Genomic DNA, 16,260 nt, shown 5'->3' with positions numbered 1-16,260 from the left:
GGAACCCGGAAAAAGTGGTCATTTTGTAATAATTAGCATTCATAATAATTAGAATTTGTTCCTGTCTCTTGGGAGGAGTAAAACTGGAAAATCTTTTTCTCATTATATGTTTTTAATGTACAAGTTCGCTCCCAGACAGAAAATAGAACAAAATCAAATCTAGAAAATCTCAGGTAACTTGTGTGTATATTTGTGTATGTGTGTGTTGTATGTATGCAAATGTGAGTATGTATGTAAATATGTATATGTATGTGTGTATTATGTGTATTATGTGTATGCATATTTGTGCATGAATGTAGGTGTATAAGTGTTTGAATGATTTTTTAGGCACCATAAGAAAGAACTGAAGACCCACAACCTTTTCTACTCCAGAGAGAATTATGCCCAAAATATTAAAAATAATGACAAAATCAAATAAGTCGGTAAGAATAGGCAGAAAAGAATGCACTGTCGATCTCTCAAAAAATAAAGAGACGAGAGGAGGGGCAAGATGGCGGCGCCGGAGGACTCTCATTCTGAGCAGCAGCACAGCAGGATCAGCACAGTGAACAGCAATCAGAACTCTAGGCCATAAAACACAATCATTGTGTTTCCCAGGTGAGAAGATACCCCACGGTGGGGGATTCAATCAGCTTTTAACTCACCCCGCTAAACCGCGGAAGAGATCCCAGTTCCGGCAGACGCTTGGCTGTCGGCCGCCAGCCCCAGCCCCAGCCCAGAGCCACAAGCCAGTGTGTCTGGTCACGGTCCCAGACTGAACCTTGGGCACCACACTATCAGAGACTGGAATTTTCAGTCGAGAGATAACCCCAGGGTACAGGAAACGATTGGGACCGGCCTTAGGTCACCCAGACATCCCCTGGAAAAGACTCGGGTGGGTTCCACGGGCACCCCAGGAGCCAGCCCGGAGCCAGAGCCAGGGACCCAGGTTCCAGGTTCCGGCACAGAGCCCTGCCTGCCTGCGCGCCTGATTCACCGCCAGAGATAGAAACGGCGGGTCTGATCTCAGAGCACTCAGCTCACCCCCAACCTGAAAAGGTCCCCGGAAAATTACCCAGCTTAGGGAGCCACTCGGGGTCCCAAAAGCCGCAAAGGCAGACACAGGCAGTTTCTGCGCACCAGACAGCTGGCAGAGACTGAGCCGCCATCACACAGCTGTGCTCCAGGCACAGGCAAATTTCTGTGGCCAGCCAGCTGGTGGACACTGAGCAGTGTGCACCAGGGCAAAAAAAGACACTAGGAGTCCGTGTCTCCAGAGAATCCATGGGGAAGGAAGGAAACTGTACTGATCTAAATCACCCAATCCTTCCCTAGAAAAAGTCTAGCATTCTAGTGGGGCCGAGGCGCCAGCACTCAGCTGTGCTCCAGACACAAGCACAAACAGTTGAGGTGCGCCTGATGTCCAACTGGGTCACAGCAGCTGATCATTAAATTAAATTTGCAACAAGAAACCCAGAAACAGGGCAGCTGCCCTCAGGACTTCCCTGGGTGAGAGGAGAACCCTCTCGACTAACAAAGACAACAGTTACCACTCAGGTCTATATCCCTGAGGTGAGCAACTCCTGAAAAAACACCAGCCATCCAGGGACTATACCCAAAAAGCTGAGAAGACATCCTTCAGGAAAAACCAGCTTTCTGCAAAGGGGATTCTCTCCACCACAGGATCCCCAGGACCCACCAGAAAATAACCCCAAACTCCTAAGATAACACAATGGGTAGAGGCCAGCGTCAAAGCTCAGGCAACAAAAGACAGAGCAATATGGCATCTCCAGAACCCAGTTACCCAGGGGCAAGTAGCCCTGGACACCCCACCATAACTGAAATCCAAGAAGATGACCTAACAAGTATGCTCATGAAGATGATAACAGAGGAAACAAATAAGATTCATAAAGACATAGAGGAAGATAAACTCAAACAGAATATTGCCATCCGTAAAGAAATAGAGGAAGCTGCAGCCAAACAGTTTATGGCCTTTAGAAAAGAAATGCTTAAAACACTAAATGAAATGATAGAAACAGAGTTGAAGGAACTAAAAGAAAAACAGGAAAGTACAATCAGACAGGTGAAGGAAGTAAACAAAACAACTCAAGACCTGAAGATAGAATTGGAAAAATTAAAGAAAACACAAATGGAAGAAATAATGGAAAGGAAGAATCTAGGGAAGAAAACAGGAACTACAGAGGTAAGCATAACTAACAGACTACAAGAGATGGAAGAAAGAATCTCAGGTGTAGAAGATACAATGGAAGAAATCGATGTATCTGTCAAAGAAAATGTTAAATCCGAAAAATTCCTGACACAGACCATCCAAGAAATGCAATACAATATGAAAAGACAAAACCTAAGAATAATAGGTATAGAGGAAAAAGAAGACTCCCTTCTCCAAGGCCCAGAAAATATTTTCAACAAAATCATTGAAGAAAATTTCCCCAAGCTAAAGGAGAGGCCAATTAGAATACATGAGGCCTACAGAACACCCAACAAATTTGACCAGAAAAGAAAATCCTCCCGCCACATAATAATCAAAACAGTAAGTATACAGAACAAAGAAAAAATACTAAAAGCTGCAAGGGAAAAAGGCCAAGTAACATATAATGGCAAACCCATTAGAATCACACCTGACTTTTCAACAGAGACTATGAAAGCCAGAAGGGCCTGGACACATATCATGCAGACCCTAAGAGAACACAGATGTCAGCCCAGGCTACTATACCCAGCAAAACTCTCAGTCCTCATAGATGGAGAAAACAAGATATTCAATGACAAAAACAAATTTCAACAATACCTACAAACAAATCCAGCATTACAGAAGACACTGGAAGGGAAAATACAACCCAAGAAAGCTAGCTACATTCAAGAAAACACAGGAAATAAATAACCTCACTTCAGTAAAACAAAAAGCAACCAAGCACACAACCTGATGACCACAGCCAACATCAAAATCAAGAGATCTAACAGCCACTGGTCATTAATCTCTCTCAACATCAATGGACTCAACTCTCCAATAAAAAGACACAGATTAACAGAATGGGTACGTAAACAAAACGCAGCAATCTGTTGCATACAAGAAACACACCTAAGACACAAAGATAGACATCACCTGAGGGTAAAGGGTTGGAAGACGACTTTCCAAGCAAACGGACCCAAGAAGCAAGCAGGAGTAGCCATTCTAATATCTGATAAAATAGACTTTCAACCAAAATTAATCAAAAGAGATGGGGAAGGACACTTCATACTCATCAAGGGAAAATTCCACCAGGAAGACATCACAATCCTGAACATATATGCCCCAAATACAAGGGCACCCACATTTGTGAAAGAAACATTGATAAAATTTAAAGCACATATAGATCCACACACATTAATAGTGGGAGACTTCAACACCCCACTCTCAACAAAGGACAGGTCAACCAAACAGAAATTAAACAAAGAAACAATGTCTCTGACAGAGGTCATGAATCAAATGGACCTAACAGACATTTACAGAACTTTACACCCAAACACAAAAGAATTTACCTTCTTCTCAGCACCTCATGGAACCTTCTCCAAAATAGACCACATAGTGGGTCACAAAGCAAGCCTCAACAGATACAAGAAGATTGAAATAATCCCATGTATCTTGTCTGATCACCATGGAATAAAGCTGGACCTCAACAATAACAGAAATAACAAAAAGCCTACACACACATGGAAACTGAACAACTTGTTACTAAATGAGAGCTGGGTCAGGGAAGAAATAAAGAAAGAAATTAAAGTCTTTCTAGAAATCAATGAAAATGAAGACACAACATACCCGAACTTGTGGGACACAATGAAAGCAGTGCTAAGAGGAAAGTTCATAGCACTAAGTACCTTCAAGAAGAAATTCGAGACAGCTCATTCAAGCACCCTAATGGCTCACTTAAAAACCCTAGAAAAAGAAGCAGCAGACACACCAAGAAGGAGTAGACGGCTGGAAATAATCAAACTCAGGGCTGAAATCAATCAATTGGAAACAAATAAAACAATTCAAAGAATCAATGAAACCAAGAGCTGGTTCTTTGAGAAAATCAACAAGATCGACAAACCCTTAGCCAGGCTAACTAAAAGGCAGAGAGACACCACCCAAATCAACAAAATCAGAAATGAAAAGGGGGATATAACTACAGACACTGAGTAAATCCAAACAATCATTAGGACAAACTTCAAAAGTCTATATGCCACAAAATTTGAAAATCTAAATGAAATGGACAATTTTCTTGATCGATTTGACTTACCAAAGCTGAACCAGGACCAGGTAAATCAACTAAATAAACCTATCTCCCCCAAAGAAATAGAAGCAGTCATCAAAAGTCTCCCATCCAAAAAAAGCCCAGGACCCGATGGCTTCAGCGCAGAATTCTACCAGACCTTCAAAGAAGAGCTAACACCAATTCTCTTCAAACTATTCCACAAAATAGAAACAGAAGGAATATTACCAAATTCATTCTATGAAGCCACAGTCACCTTGGTACCTAAACCTCACAAAGACTCAACCAAGAAAGAGAATTTCCGGCCAATCTCCCTTATGAACATTGATGCAAAAATACTTAATAAAATACTTGCAAACCGAATCCAAGAACACATCAAAGATATTATCCACTATGACCAAGTAGGCTTCATCCCAGGTATGCAGGGGTGGTTCAATATACGGAAATCCTTCAATGTTATCCACCATATTAACAAACTGAAAGAAAAAAACCACATGATAATCTCCCTAGATGTTGAAAAAGCCTTTGACAAAATCCAACATCCATTCATGTTCAAAGTATTGGAGAGATCAGTCTAAACATAGTAAAGGCGATATACAGCAAGCCTATAGCCAACATCAAACTGAATGGAGAGAAACTTAAAGCAATCCCACTGAAATCAGGGACAAGACAAGGCTGCCCACTCTCTCCATATCTCTTCAACATAGTGTTGGAAGTCCTTGCTAGAGCAATAAGACAGTTGAAGGAGATCAAGGGGATACAAATTGGAAAGGAAGAAGTCAAATTATCACTATTTGCAGATGATATGATAGTATACGTGAGTGACCCCAAAAACTCTACCAGGGAACTCCTACAGCTGATAAACACCTTCAGCAAAGTGGCAGGATACAAAATTAACTCAAAAAAATCAGTAGCCCTCCTGTATACAGAAGACAAAAGGGCTGAGAAAGAAATTAAGGAAACAACACCCTTCACAATAGCCACAAATGACATAAGGTACCTCGGAGTAACCCTAACCAAGGAAGTCAAAAACTTGTATGAAAAAAATTTCAAATCTCTGAAGAAAGAATTAGAAGAAGATATGAGAAGATGGAAAGATCTCCCATGCTTATGGCTTGGTAGGATTAACATAGTAAAAATGGCCATCTTACCAAAAGCAATCTACAGATTCAATGCAATGCCCATCAAATTACCAACACAATTCTTTACAGACCTGGAAAGGAAAATTCTCAACTTCATATGGAATAACAAGAAACCCAGAATTGCTAAAACAATCCTCTACAATAAAAGATCTTCTGGAGGTATCTCCATCCCTGATCTTAAATTGTACTATAGAGCAACAGTTTTAAAAACTGCATGGAACTGGCATAGAAACAGAATGGTGGATCAATGGAACCGAACAGAGGACCCAGAAATAAACCCACACACTTATGGACACCTGATCTTTGACAAAGACGCCAAAACCATACAATGGAAAAAAGATAGCATCTTCAACAAAGGGTGCTGGTCCAACTGGATGTCTACATGTAGAAAAATGAAAATAGATCCATACTTATCACCCTGCACAAAACTGAAGTCCAAGTGGATCAAAGACCTCAACATAAAACCAGACACATTAAATCGGCTTGAAAAAAAAGTGGGAAATACCCTAGAACTCATTCTTACAGGGGGAAAGTTCCTGAACAGAACACCAACAGCACAGGCTCTAATAGCAACAGTCAATAAATGGGACCTCATGAAACTGAAAACCTTCTTCAAAGCAAAGGAGACTATCACCAAAACAAAGGGACTGCCTACAGACTGGGAAAGAATCTTCACCAACCCTTTATCTGACAGAGGACTCATATCCAGTATATATAAAGAACTAAAGAAGCTGAAAAGCAGCAAACCAAGTAATCCACTTAAAAAATGGGGAACAGAGCTAAACAGAGAATTCTCTGTAGAGGAATACCGAATGGCAGAGAAGCACTTAAAGAAATGCTCAACCTCACTAGCCATTAGGGAAATGCAAATCAAAACAACCCTGAGATTTCACCTTACAACCATGAGAATGGCCAAGATCAAAATCTCAAGTGACAACACATGCTGGAGAGGTTGCGGAGAAAGGGGAACCCTTCTCCACTGCTGGTGGGAATGTAAACTTGTACAACCACTCTGGAAATCAATCTGGCGCTTTCTCAGACAACTAGGAATAGCGCTTCCTCAAGATCCAGCCATACCACTACTGGGCATATATCCAAAAGAGGCTCAAGTACACAAAAAGGAAATTTGCTCAACCATGTTTGTAGCAGCTTTATTTGTAATAGCCAGAAGCTGGAAACAACCCAGATGCCCCTCAACTGAAGAATGGATGCAGAAATTGTGGTACATCTACACAATGGAATATTACTCAGCAATGAAAAATAAGGAAATCATGAAATTTGCAGCTAAATGGTGGGATCTGGAAAGGATCATCCTGAGTGAGTTGTCCCAGAAGCAAAAAGACACACATGGTATATACTCACTCATATAGACATACAACATAGGACAAACCCACTAAAACCTGTGCATCTAAAGAAACTAAGCAAGAGAGAGGACCCTAACTAAAACGTCCAATCCCCATCCAGAAAGGCAAAGAGGATGGACATCAGAAGAAGAAGAAAACAGGAAACAACCTAGGAACCTACCACAGAGGGCCTCTGAAAGCCTCTGCCCTTCAGACTATCAAAGCAGATGCTGAGCCGGCTGGGCAACTGTTGGGCAGGAGAACGGAATTTTAGGTAAGAACTGGGAAATAGTAAGAGCTGGAGAGGACAGGGTCTCCACAAGGAGACCAACAGAACAAGAAAATTTGAACATAGGGAACTTCCCAGAGACTCATACTCCAACCAAGGACTATTCATGGAGATAACCTAGAACCCCTGCACAGATGTAGCCCAGGGCAGTTCAGAGTCCAATTGGGTTACATAGTAATGTGAAGAGGGACTGCCTCTGACATAATCTGATTGGCCTGCTCTTTGATCACCTCCCTCTGGGGGGGGGGGAGCAGCCTTACCAGGCCACAGTAGAGGACAATACAGCCACTTTTGATGTGAACTGACAGACTAAGATCAGAAAGGAGAGGAGAACCTCCCTTATTAGTGGACTTGGGGAGTGGCATGCAAGTAGAGGGAGTAGGGAGGGTGGGATTGGGAGGAGAGGAGGGAGGGGCTTATGGGGGGATGCAGAATGAATAAAGTGTAATTGATGAAAAATTTAAGAAAAAAGGGAAAAAATAATTTAAGAACCTTAAATGACTTTCAAAATTGGAGGAAAACATGGAGTTGTTCAATTGGCATGGAGCACGTCTCCCCCCTGGGGGCAATGGTCTCCTGAACCTACTCAGACCTCGGCCACCACCACTGCTAGTTCTAGAACTGATGCAGCATGTTCCAATGAGGGGTTAAGGCTTCTCATAATATTTCCTATAAGCCCACACCTGTTTGTCTATATCCCCCATTTTTATTCATTATTAGCCAGATAGAGCCAAGTAATTGTGGTAATGATACTTTCATTTTTGCCCAATGCTGGAATGCTAGTAAATTTAGGTATGCCCTGGTTACTCGCATGCCTCACTGGGTGCCTGTGCCCATTGATGCCCCTCACGCTATGACTCTCTTCAGACAGAAAAGGGATCTTGGAACTACAGCCACCATTGTTACTACCATCTCATTGACGGCTGTTGGAGCTACCACCAGGGCATTAGCCATGAGTCATACTGGGCAGACTGCTCAGACCCTGAATAATCATTTAGCCAATGTAGCTCATGCCTTAGTTGTACATAAAGGAATTAATGCTCAACTAAAAGGAAGCTTGATGGTGTTCAATCAGAGGATTGACCTCTTGCAGGAGCAAATTGATACCCTAAGGCAAATCGCTCAACCTGGCTGTCAATGAAAGTATGCTGGACTTCGTGTCACTAGAATACAACATGAGAATTTTTTCTGTGCTGCAAATCTGTCTAAACAATTGTCGAGCTATATTTTAGGTAATTGGACTGGAGAATTCGATACTACGATGGAGCAGCTGAGAGTGGCCTTTGTCACAGTAAATTCTCCCGGAGTGGACGCAGGACTAGCCACAGGATTATCAACATGGATTGCTGCAGCCATGAATCATCTGAAGGAATGGGCGGCATGGGAGTGTTAGCAGGCCTTCTGGTGTTGGTCTCCTTGGTTTGCCTGTGGTATATATGCAAGATAAGAGTCTCACAACAGTGTGATGCAGCCATGATCATTCAGGCCTTTACAGCCATTGAAGCAGGACATTCTTCCCAAGCATGGTTGGATACCATAAAAAGCTAAAATGATACGCTCAGGATGTGAGGCTAAGCACTGCACTCAGGGTCAGCCGCTTTGGACCCAGAGAAGAGCATGTCTGATTGCATGCGGGTTGATGCCCCAGGTCCCGCCTCTGAGAAAAAGGTATTGGACGGGTCTGATGCTCTTTGGGTGGATGACACCTAAATGAACATCTGTACAAAGTCCCAATTTATTTCTAATATCAGAGATCAGACCTCTACTCTTGCCTGATGCGTCTAAAACAAAAAGGAGGAACTATAGGGAGCTGCGGAATGCTATGCCTTAAAGATGGAGCTGGTTTCCGCCTTCCACCTTCCCGATGGTGAGTGCTCTCTGTCACGAACAACTCCACATTTGGCTAAGGCCGAGGATCTGGCTTGCTTCCATGTATGTGGACCTATCTGCATTGCCCCCGTGGCACGCCTGGGTTGGCTACCCAGAGGCTATTTAAGCTGTGGGCTGGCTTTCCCCGGGGTCCGAGGATTGTTCAATGTTCCTGAATAAACTGCATTGAAAAAAATAAATAAATAAAGAGACGAGCGCAGGAGAAAAGAAAAAAAAAAAGAATGCACTGTCAATCATGTACAAAGTAAAGTGACATCTGTAAGAGGTGTCACCTTTGCAAACAATTTTTAAGGATCTTTCCCTCATAGCCCCGATGTATACACACGGCCCAAGGACTGAAATTGTAGATTAAGACAGGCATCATATTTCATATCCAAACAACATCAGGAAGCCCATTCAGAACTATTTCCACCACTAAATAATGTTTATGTTGGAACATGCTTGTATCTTGGTACACTTTATGGGATGTGAGAATGGCAAATGTTGGCTGAGGGGAAGCCCAAATATCGTCTTAGAAAACTTTTGCTTATCACTGTGTGAGCTCTTGAAACAATAAGGGATCCAGACACAGGTCCACAACAGCTGCTTGAAAGGAGTTCAGAATGGAGAGTGAATATTTATAGGTAAAATGTCCTACACAGGCTCAAGATTGAACACTTGGTCCACAGTCGGTGTCACTATAATGGTAGGCTATGAAACCTTTGGAGAGTAGGCCTTTGCTTGAGGACATAAATGTTTAGGATGGGGTGTAGGTGAGATGCATAATCTATGTTTCCTTGTCTACTGAGAGGTAAACCATTAGCTACCTCATGATCCCACTGCCATGGAGTTGCCTTTCTTTCTCTGTCATGGCATATGATGATGATGGCTGGGAAGCAGTGAACCTGCATTTGAGTCAGAATCCTTGGGTGCCTAAGACCCTCAGTGCTAAGATGTGCTCACTGCCTGCTTAGTCTCCCAGCCTAAACCTTCCTACAATTCAGTCATAGGCCTAAGTCGCTCTCACACAACATAGAGTTGTGAGTCATTTTTTCTGGAAGCCTGAGGCTAAGGTTTGAGGATACTGGTCTACAATGCCTTCTGAGCCAAGCAGGGTGGTATTCATGGCCCTGTGTTTCCGGTAGGGCGATGATCCTCCTCCGGTCTCTTTCCACGTTGATCCCTCTCTGCCTTCTGTGCTCTTCTGGACTCACTGTTTACTGCCTTTTGGAAACCTAACTAAATGTCCAAAATAACTGAGGGTTTTTTTGTTGTTGTTTTTTCTTTTTTCAATTTTTTTTAGATGTAGAAGTTCTGTGGTGGTCGACCACTGCTACTTCTGGAGTGTGAGCTTTGAGAGGATATGTGTAGCTATGCTTAATTTTGTTCATTAAAGAGAGAGTCAGTTAGGAAATAGATACATGTAGGAATATGCGAGGACAATTGAAAAACGTTTTTATTGTGAATATTCTTGAACTATCCCACCAACTTTTAACAGAACTGAAACAGGGAATGAGACCTCATGCACTCTATTGAGGCAGGAGGATTGCCATGGAATGCCAGTTCAGCCAGAGCTACAATGCAAGACTTTGTCTTAAAACCAAAGCAGTGTTAAAAGCTGTTGATGCTTGGAGGAAACAGACTGTCATCCCTGTTTCTTCCCTTGCAGGTGGGGCTGGAAATCCCCCAAACAGGATGCAACTCCAGACAGGGTCCTGGCTGCTCTAAACCTTATTTTTTCCCATGAACCCTTAGCTTCTCCCCACGGGTGTCTTGTAGTCTTCGTAATATGAAACCTGCAAAAGAGATTAAGGAGGTCACGCCTGGCAGTATTCTTCATTTCCATTAGGATCTTGTCGCCTGTGAATGTTTAATTTTGAGGGAAACCCGCACCCTGCTCTGGAGATAGATACTTTTGAGAGGCTGGGGCTGAATGCAGTCTGAGAGGGCAGCAGGTTGTTGTTCTTTGCCAGTGCTACACTTGTTAGGAAAAGGAAATGGAGTAGTACTGATCCTTTTTTCATTGCCTTTCCATCGGGCCATTTTGGTAAAATGAGGAATACAGTTTTAGCCTTGTGGAAATAAAGTTTTTTTTCGGGCAAGTTTTTAAAGGAAGAGATAATAATAGAATAGTGTCTTAAAATTGTTCTAGGTCAAGCACCCATTGCTCTTCTTTTTTTCTTGTTAGGATATTAAATCATCCACTGGTTTCAGATTTTGCTGAGCTGCTAAATTAAGTTAGACTCTTACCTCATTTTGGCTATTGAATCCTTTTGTGATATAGATTAATCGAAATTTCAGCATTGACTAACAAATACAATCCTACGGAGTCTCTCTGTGACCTAACACATGTTAGGACAGGAGTCCCAGGAAAATCTGAAAGCAGGAGAATTTCATTATCCATGTTTAATGCTTTTGCTAGCTCATGAATAGTTTTGAGTAGGGTATGATGCTAGATTCAATAGTTACCCGAATACAATAACATTTTTGTGCTGGGCATTTTAATTGCTACAGCATAAAGAACATTATTATAGTAGTAGGTCTTCTGTTTCTGTCTTTGCATAATTCACTTGTAAGGTTCAGCACTTATTCAGCACTCTAGGTTTCTTTTGAGATGCCATTCCTTGTGTATCACAGGCTCAAGAGTTGCCTGTCTCCTCCAAGTGAATGGATTTACGTGTTCAACTGCCTCTGCTTTCCCTTCCTTTTTATGTCTCTCTCTCTCTCTCTCTCTCTCTCTCTCTCTCTCTCTCTCTCTCTGACTCTCCACAGCCCCCTGGCTGTCCTAAAACTCCCTCTGTAGACAATGCTGGCTTCAAGATCAGAGATCTACCTGTCTTTGCCTCCCAAATGCTGGGATTAAAGTCATGGTCTGCCTTTGAAATTTTAAATTCTTAATAACAAGTTGAGATCACAAATGGTAGATAATTTGCACTGATCAGAAATTTACACAGACAGAGGCAGGCAGATCTCTGTGAGTTGGAGGCCACCCTGGTCTACAAAGTGAACTCCAGGACAGCCAGGTGGCCAATACATTCAAAGAGAAACGCTGACTTCAAGGAAAAAGAAAATAGCCCACAGGATTATAGAATGAGATCTGATGTCCTAATGGGGCATCCAAAATGTTGTTGCTAGCCTCAGCCCACCTCTTCGTGTTTTATCCTTAGAACTCAGCAACAGAACAGCTAGCTCAGCATTCCATATGGATTTTGCTCCCTGGTTCTTCTGGCTAGCTGAATCATGTGAACTTTTCTCCCTATTTAAGGTTGGAGGAGCAGCAGTGGTCACACATCAGCTGCTGCAAAGAAGTGGATTCTCCTCTGAGGTCATCCTCAGAAAAGCTATCTTTGCTGTGTAGTAAATGATCGGGAGATCTGACACTGGTTGCTGAACCTGTTTACATTCCTGCTTACAGAGTACAGAGTTGTATTCCCACTTCATCTTTCCAGACCACCCTAGGAGATCTGTAAGCCTCTGCCCTGGTAATTGTTAGGAATCCTTGGAAGGGAAAGAAAGAAGAGTGTAGGATGGACTAGAAACAGGGTTGAATGAGTTCCAGAAAGCAGGCTTCTGAAACTCATTTACAACAAGCTGCTGAAGAAGACAACTCTAAAAAACCAATTTGAAGCAACATGCAGAGATGTCAGATGAGAGGAGCTGCCTCAGGAAAGGAGTCAGCTGGTTCCCAGGAAGAGAATGTTGAACCAGCTGTTCCAGGAAGACGGGGAGCTTGCCTTGCTGAGAACGCCATTCTGGTTCAGCGCAGAAGACAAGGAAAAACCAACCAGCAGAAGACTCCTGGCAATGGAGATGGTGACAGTAGCAGTGAAATGCCCCAGCCCCCACGGAAGGAAAGGGCAGGAGCCTTTTTCACTGTGGAGAGTGAGGCGGCATTGAAGAAGAACAGAGTGGAAGTGGAAGTGGAAGTGAAGATTCCTGAAGAATTAAAGCCATGGCTGGTGGAGGACTGGGACTTGGTTACTAGGCAGAAGCAGTTGTTCCAACTCCCTGCTAAAGAGAATGTAGATGCCATTCTTGAGGAGTATGCCAAGTGTACCAAGTCCCAGCCAAGTACTGATAATAAGGAGTATGCAGTTGATGAAGTTGTGGGCGGGATAAAGAGTATTTCAATGTGATGCTGGGCACTCAGCTGCTCTACGAGTTTGAAAGGCCCCAGTATGCTGAGATCCTGTTGGCTCACCCTGATGCGCCAGTGTCACACATCTATGGGGCACCACACCTACTGAGATTATTTGTGAGAATTGGGGCAATGTTAGCCTATATGCCCCTTGATGAGAAAAGCCTGTCATTACTGCTGGGCTATTTGCATGATTTCCTTAAGCATCTGGCAAAGAATTCTGCTTCGCTGTTTACTGCCAGAGATTACCAAGTGGCTTCTGCTGAGTATCACCGCAAAGCCCTGTGAAGGTCTACTCACCACTCGCTGTAGTCTGCTCTCTGTAAACACTTTTGTTTAGTCCTTTCAGTGTAGAATTGATGATCTTTAAAACTGTCAGTGTAAAATAGGGCCTATGTTAGGTTGATTTCCTGTTGTGTTGTAAGAAGAAATAAACGGAGTGTCTCCTGACACCTTTCCTCATGTAAAAGTTGCTACCAGTGTATGCAGTAATTAGACAAAGAAGAAATTCAGTAGAACATTTTATTGCCTAGTTGACGACATTGCTTGGATACTGGTGGTTCTATCCCTTTTGATACTACACAGTTTTCTAAAACGTGTTAATGCTACATGGTGAGATGCATTTGTGCATGAGTCTTTGCTTTGAAAACGCTGCTAGTTAGGGTCTTTCAAATGCGCTCAGTAGACTCCGGGACAGAATCTTATACAGGGGAAAAGGCCATGGGATTCAGCTAGCGAGAAGAACCGGGGAATAAATTGCATATGGAATGGTCAGCAAACTATTCTGTTACTGAGTTCTAAGGATAATACCTGAAGAGGTGGGATGAAGCTAATACAATATTTTGAATGCCATAGGAGGACATCAAATCACATTTTATAATCCTGTGGGCTATTCTGAGATTTCAATTTGTAATTAACAGTTTACAAATGCTAAGGGATCCCATGACTTTAATCCCAGCACTTGGGAGGCAAAGACAGGTAGTTCTCTGAATTTTTCTTTTATAAAATTTATTTTTTATATTAATTATGGGTCATTTACTTTGTATCCCATCTGTAGCCCCTTCCCACATTTCCTCCCAATCTCATTCTTCCTCTCTCATCTCCTCAACATGTCCCTCTCTAAGTCTACTGATAGGGAGGTCCTCCCATCCATTCATTTGATCCTAGTCTATCAGGTCTCATCAGGACTGCCTGAAATGCCCTCCTTTGTGGCCTAGCAAGGCTGCTCCTCCCTCAAAGGTGGCGGTTCAAAGAGCCTGCCACTGAGTTCATGTCAGAGACAATCCCTGTTCCCCTTACTAGGGTAACCTACTTGGATGCTGAGATGCCACGGCTATGTCTGATCAGGGATTCTAGGCTATATCCATGCATGGTCGTTGGTTGGAGAATCAGTCTCAGAAAGGCCCCTGTGCCCAGATATATTTGGTCCTTGTGGCGATCACATTGTCTCCATGTCTTAATAACTTCTTTTTTTTTTTTTTTTTTTTAATGAATCCCTGCACTCTGCCCAAGGTTTGGTTATTTGTCTAAGCATCTGCTTTGATATACTGCTACGTAGAGCGTTTCAGAGGGCCTGTACGGTAGGCTGCTGTCCTGTTTCTTCTTTTCTCCTACTTCCCATGTCCATCACATTTGTGTTTCTAAGTGAGGATTGATTGACTTATCCCAGAAACTCTTCTTTTTTAGCTTCGTTAAGTGTGCAGATTTTACTATGTTTCTCTAATCTTATAAGTCTAGTATACTTTCTAAGTGGGTATATACTGTGTGTGTCTTTCTGCTTCTTGGATACCTCAATCAGGAAGAAGATCTCTGATTTTGAATCCAGCAGGGTGTACAGAGGGAATTTGAGGACAGCCAGGGTGCTGTGGAGAGTCTCAGAGAGAGAGAGAGAGAGAGAGAGAGAGAGAGAGAGACTTAGAAAGAAAAAGCAAACTGAGCTAGTTTAACACTTAAATCCAAGCATTCTGAGGATACAGGCAACTCTTGAGCCTGGGATACACAAGGAATGGGATCTCAAAAAAACCTAGAGTACTGAATAAGTGCAAAGATAAAGACAGAAGACCTTGTACTATAATAATGCTCTTTATTTTGCAGCAATTAAAATGCCCAACACAAAAGTGTTGTTATTATATTCGGGTAACTGTTGAATCTAGCATCATTCCCTATGCATAAATATTCATGAGCTAGCAAAAGCATTAAACATGGATATTGAAATTCTCCTGCTTTCAGATTTTAGTGGGACTCCTGGCCTAACACAGGATAGGTCACGGAGAGACTCCTTAGGATTGTATGTGAGGGTCAATGCTGAAATTTTGATTAATCTATATTACTAAAAGTTTCAATATGCAAAATGAGGTGAGAATTTAACTTACTTTAGCAGCTCAGCAAAATCTGAAACCAGTGGATGATTTAATGTCCAAACAAAAACAAAAGAAAAGCAATGGGTACTTGATCTGGAACAAGTTTGGGACACTATTCTATTATTATCTCTTCCTTTAAAAACTTGCCCGAAAAAAACTTTATTTCCTCAAGGCTAAAACTGTATTCCTCATTACACCAAAATGGCCCCATGGAAAGGCAATGAAAAAAGGATCAGTACTACTCCATTTCCTTCTCCTAACAAGTGTAGCACTGTCAAAGAGAAACAACCTGCTGCCCCCTCAGACTGCATTGAGCCCCAGCCTCCCAAAGTATCCATCTCCAGAGCAGGGTGCGGGCTTCCCTCAAAATTAAACATTCACAGGCAACAGGATCCTAATGGAAATAAAGAGTACTGCCTTGCTCGACCTCCTTAATCTCCCTTGTAGGTTTCATTTGGCAACCAAAAACAAGAAACCTGTGGGGAGAAGCTAAGTGTCCTTGGGGAAAACCGTGGTTTAGAGCAGCCAGGACCCTTTCTGGAGCTGCATCCTGTTTGGGTGATTCCCAGCCCCACCTGCAACATACGAAATAGGGCCAACACGCTTTTTCATCCAAGCATCAACAGGTTTTAGTAGTAGTTTGGTTTCAAGAAAGGGTCTTGCTGGATAGCTCTGGCTGAACTGGCATCCCATGGCAATCGTCCTTCCTCAGGAGAGTGCATGAGGTCTCATTCCCTGTATCAGTTCTGTTAAAAGTTGAGAACTTCAAGAATATTCACAATAAAAACGTTTTTCAATTGTCCTGGCATATTCCTATATCTATCTATTTCCTAACTGACTGTCTCTTTATTGGACAAAACTAAGCATAGCTATGCTTATCCTCCCAAAGC

The 16,260-nt window shown here is 42.5% G+C and overlaps 1 pseudogene; it reads left to right on the top strand.

The window, feature by feature from the left end:
- Window positions 1-12,504: 12,504 nt before the first annotated feature.
- On the top strand, window positions 12,505-13,298 carry LOC132650008 (mortality factor 4-like protein 2; annotated as a pseudogene).
- The last annotated feature ends 2,962 nt before the right edge of the window (window positions 13,299-16,260 follow it).

Source organism: Meriones unguiculatus, chromosome X (assembly GCF_030254825.1).
Source record: "Meriones unguiculatus strain TT.TT164.6M chromosome X, Bangor_MerUng_6.1, whole genome shotgun sequence".
NCBI classification, from domain to species: domain Eukaryota; kingdom Metazoa; phylum Chordata; class Mammalia; order Rodentia; family Muridae; genus Meriones; species Meriones unguiculatus.
The sequence above is the reverse complement of the archived record's forward strand: the minus strand, read 5'-3'. Positions and strand labels throughout refer to the sequence as shown.